Source organism: Lepidochelys kempii, chromosome 28 (assembly GCF_965140285.1).
Source record: "Lepidochelys kempii isolate rLepKem1 chromosome 28, rLepKem1.hap1, whole genome shotgun sequence".
NCBI lineage: Eukaryota > Metazoa > Chordata > Testudines > Cheloniidae > Lepidochelys > Lepidochelys kempii.
This window is the reverse complement of record NC_136407.1, coordinates 3,964,202-3,969,156: the sequence shown is the minus strand read 5'-3', so window position 1 is coordinate 3,969,156 and position 4,955 is coordinate 3,964,202. Positions and strand designations below refer to the sequence as shown.

At 49.4% G+C, this 4,955-nt stretch overlaps 2 non-coding genes across 2 annotated transcripts; both read left to right on the top strand.

Annotated features, from left to right (window-relative positions):
- Window positions 1-883: 883 nt before the first annotated feature.
- Window positions 884-956, top strand: TRNAV-AAC (transfer RNA valine (anticodon AAC)). Its single transcript has one exon. It is a non-coding gene; the product is annotated as a tRNA-Val (tRNA).
- Window positions 957-3,541: 2,585 nt separating this feature from the next.
- TRNAA-UGC (transfer RNA alanine (anticodon UGC)) lies at window positions 3,542-3,613 on the top strand. The gene has a single exon. It is a non-coding gene; the product is annotated as a tRNA-Ala (tRNA).
- The last annotated feature ends 1,342 nt before the right edge of the window (window positions 3,614-4,955 follow it).

Here is a 4,955-nt window from a genome sequence, read left to right as displayed (position 1 = left end):
TTGCATGTGGCTAAGTAAAGAGAAAAAGCAATATATTCCCCCCTCTGCTTTGGGTGCTGGATTTACTCTTTGAATTTCAGATGACTTCAAGTCTGGGCATTGGGCTTATTTATCAGTTTATCTGGAATTGGTGCTTTGATTTGGAAACAGCTGTGGTGGCCGAGTAATTAAGGCCTTGGGCTAAAAATCAAGTGAGGTTTCCCAGCAGAGGTTCAAAACCTACTTGCAACAAAGATTGATTTTTCAGACACACGCTTACACAAAGACAGTAAATCTGTACAACCTCCTGATATGGTCTCGATTTACTCCCCGTCCCAATGAACCCTATTCTGCTCTATTACCCTGTCCTGGGATAAAAGGGAAGGTCCTCTCATGGATCAATAACTGGTTAAAAGGTTTGAAAAATGGAGAGAAGTAAATAGTGGTGTCCCCCAGGGGGTCAGTACTGGGACCAGTACTATTCAGCATATTCTTAAATGATCTGGAAAAAGGGGTAAACAGTGAGGTGGCAAAATTTGCAGATGATCCAAAACTACTCAGGAGAGTTAAGTCCAAAGCAGACTGCAAAGAGCTACAAAAAGATCTCACAAAACTGCGTGAAAGGGCAATAAAATGGCAACCCCCTAAATCAGGGGCCTGTTCCAGCCCTGAGTCTGGGCTCCTGGGATCCCTCCCACAGAGCAGGGTGCCCACAGATTACAGCCTGAAAATAGCCATGTGAAACTTAACTCCTGCTCTCCCATACAGGGCCTCCCCTAGACCAAATGGCACCCCAAGCAAGAAGCTTCTTCGCTGTCCCACCCCGTATATTAACATTTTGAATATCTTATTTTTTATTGAATTTGTAGCTCATTTGAAGGGAGGGGCAGAGCTCTGTGACAGAGTTTCTGTAGTGTAGTGGTTATCACATTTGCCTAACATGCAAAAGGCCCCCAGTTTGAAACCAGGCAGAAACATGCTGGATTACTTTTTCCCTAGCTGTCCAGCAACATGCTCCTCCTTCTGCCACCGGCCTGTCCCTGGGATAACCCCGACCCCTGCAGGATAGAAGGTGGTGAAATGAGCTGAGAAAGCGCCTTGGCGTCAGCTGGGGAAAGCTAGAGTATCTAGGCCATTCACCTTTTAGAGCCTTGTGGCTTGGCCTCCTCTGCCCTTGGACGTTGGCCTATGGAGGCCGGCTCTTCTGGCTGGCCTCCTTTGCGTGACTTGCCAAAGGAGGGAGTGAGGCAAGAATGGGGCGAAAGAGGAAAGTCATGCTGAGGAAGGCAGGACAGAAGCTAAGTGCCTCAGTGGGGTTAGCAGAGCGTCACCGTTCGTTCTGCCAAAGCCAGGGGCGGTGCGGTTGGCTGCTGGGAGGTAGAATCCTGGGTCTGCCTCTTGGCTTCCCAGGGATGGCTACTTGCAGCCCTGGGGAAGAAGCTGGTTTCTGGGTGGAAGGAAAATAAGCAATGGTTAGTCCGAGTGGGCTCCTTTCTGGCCAAGATGGTGTGCTGTGGTGGGTTTGGGAGTTGCCTGCGAGCCGTGGGTGGACTTGTTCCAGCGAGAACAGCTGCTTCTTTCTGGCCAACCTGGGGTCACCATCAGCAGCTTGTCAGGGGGCAGGTGCTGGCTTGAGTGAATGGGATATAGGAAACCCCAGCCTGCGCCTCCGGACCAAGTCCACTGCTTTGTTCCTCCATTGTGACATCCAGATTTACATCTTCCTAGCATGAGCTGCAGCACATGTATTAAGCCTTCCTGGTTGGCCCAGTCGTTTCCAAAGTAGCTCAGCTGAGAGTGCATGAGATGGATGATCTGAAGGTTTCTGGCTCGATGCCAGGCTTTAGCACACCCCTTCACCCTGGGCGTGTAGTGCTGGGCTTTTTTCTGGCTGTGCCTTGAATTCACGAGTTCTCCTAATTTCAGCGGCAACACTTGCAGAGGGCGCTATGTGGGGTCATGAGCCCCACCTGGGTTAGCATCCCTGCTACATCATGCGGTGCGGCCAGGCTCCCTCTGTGCCTGGTTTCCAGCTCCTCAGCCAGAGGGAAAAGTGGTATTCTGCACCTGAGTGGCCAGCCCTTACTTTCTTTCTCAGGAAGAGGAGGAAAAAATAATCTCTTTTCAAACCCCCGTCCTGCCATTGACCGAGGTGTGACTTTCTGAGTTCCTGCTGAAGTGGAGGATTCAGAGTTAGTGGGGCCCTGTGTGCATAAAGTCCATGAAACATTCCCCTTTCATTCCAGCCCTGGTATGTCACCAGTAGCCGCTCTCCCCTGGGAGCAGCGAAGGAAGTTTCCACCCACCCAGGAGACCCTAGCCTGGAACTAAAGTCAGCTTCAGACTTCTCCACTCTCCCTTCTTGGAATCAAGTTCACATTTTTACCACAAGTTAAAGGAGCCCAAACCCCCAGAGTCTGGAGCAATGTCACAAGTTTGCAATCTCTCTATGGAAGACAATCTGTTAAATCCCAGATGAGTGGAGTTAAATCAGTTCTCAGCCTGAGTCCTTTGCTCTTAATCCTGAGGATATTGTCCCACCGTGGGGCCATTTCCCGCCTCTCTTTCCTACAGAAGCACAATTTTCTTTGCACAGACGCAGGAACAGCAAGATCTTTCTCTGTCCCTTGTGCAAAGCAGGGTGTCAAATTCCATGGAACCTTCCTCTTCTGCGATGGAAACAGTGGACAAGCAGGGGGCCCTGGGCACCTCCAGCCCTGGCCGTGAGATGTTCCCTCCCCTCTTTCTTTATGCTGCTACAGTTATTTCATGGAATATCTGGGATGGGGAATAGGCTGAGTTCACTCCAGGTGGAGAGGAAAAAGAACCCTGAAAATCTCAGGGCAAACCCAACCCCTGCTTCCGGGATCACTGAGGTGCTGGGGATTTGAGTAGGAAAGGGACTGTGTGAATTGTCAAGGTGGGGAATGAATAACTAGATCCACCTTGTTAACCACTGACACAGGCTAATCATGCTGCAGATAGAAGGGAAACTGGGAGCGATTCTTTGCTGTAGAGCCATGGAAACAGTGACCCAGTTGCACTGCAGTGAATGTGCTGGGGAAAGCTGAGCTTTAGAGGCAGGTGGAAATAGAAGGTCCTAGTGGGGTGACTAGACAGCAAATATGAAAAATCAGGACAGGGGGTGGGGGCCCTATATAAGAAAAAGACCCAAAAATCGGGACTGTCGGTATAAAATCGGGACATCTGGTTACCCTAGATCCTAGAAACAGCTGGAGTTCCCCACACCACTTCTGCCATCAGGGTCAGGGATTGAGCTGTTCACAGTGCCCACCACCACTATGACCTTCCAGCAGGGAATTGCAGCACTCCCAGTGCAGGGGACGGGGCTGAGTATATCTCTGCACCCCGAGTCCAGGGCAGGCACTCTCTCTCCCCCACATATAGAATCTGGCCCTTCTGCAAAGTGACCCCTATGAACCAGCAACCTCCACGAGAGCATGATCAGGGGGAAAAGGGCTTCCCACAAAGCTTGTAAGCCACTGGATGCATTGGAAAGAGGCAGACTCTGAATGTAACAACCAGCAGATAAAGTCAGTTTGGGGATGTAGCTCAGTGGTAGAGCACATGCTTTGCATGTATGAGGCCCTGGGTTCAATCCCCAGCATCTCTAAGTTCATCTTTTACCCTGCTGCTTGCTCATGCCCAGCTGGGATGTGGCCCATCAGTCTCCCTGCACAAGTTTCAATCCTGAGCAGTGAGGGCAAAGTGCCAATTGCATGGAAGGTCTGTGGGGGTTTCTGCTCCAAAATCACCTTGGTGCTTTTAAGATTCCCACCCACTGGGCTGCTTGATGAGGAAGGAGAAGGGAGAATCCTCCAGGATTGGAGGGAAAGGTCCCATCAGCACAGACTGAAGGGCAAGGACACGGCGGGACAGTCAGTGCTGAGAGAGATCAGTGATTTACACAAGACAGGGGACACTGTCTCTTTGAGGGGACAGGAGACGAGGGCAGCTTGTTTACAATGATGCTGATGATGAATAGAAAAAAGGCTGGAGTCAATGAAACATGAGAGCATAGAAGGGGAAGGAGGAGGGCAGCTCCACAGAGGTACTCTCATACACCCTAGTTCATAAGAACACAACATAAGAACGGCCACACTGGGTCAGATCAAAGGTCCATCTAGACCAGTATCCTGTCTTCTCACAGTGGCCAATCCCAGGTGCCCCGGGTTCACTGTGTGTTATGTGAAGAAATATTTCCTTTTGTTTGTTTTAAACCTGCTGCTTCTTCCTTTCATTTGGTGACCCCTAGTTCTTGTGTCAAGAGGAGTAAACAACACTTCCTTATTTACTTTCTCCAACCCAGTCATTGTTTTATAGATCTCTATCATCTCTTTTCCAAGCTGAAAAGTCCCAGTCTTATTAATCACTCCTCGTATGGAAGCTGTTCCATATCCCTAATAATTTTTGTTGCCCTTTTCTGAACCTTTTCCAATTACAATATACCTTTTTTCAGATGGGGTGACCACATCTGCACGCAGTATTCAAGATGTGGGCATACCATGGATTTATATAGAGGCACTCTGGCTTGTCCTAGATAGAGAGAATAGACAAGCAGGGACCCAGACCCCTACAGTGATCCCATGGACAAGAACCTGGTTGGGAGTCGGGTGAAGGTTTCTTCTGGACAAAGGGGAGCTGAAATCCCTCAGTGTCATGGAATTTAAGCAATGCAAGCTTCAAACCCTGCGTGGCTGTGGGTTGAGGTGCATCAGCAGAAGGTTGGGCTGGAGGAACCTGGAGAGTACATAGGTCCTAATCTATGTTTCTGCTTGTTTGTTTTTTGGTAGGTTAAATGAATGCAGCCTCTGGTCTGGTCTCTCACAAGGGCATAATGTTGCTTTGCACAATGAGAAATCTTGGGAAAGGATTGAAATGAAATGGAAGCAGCTTATGGTGGCAGAACCTAAGGAATAAAAAGCCCTTTGATTCTTGTGTGTGCATTGACTCTG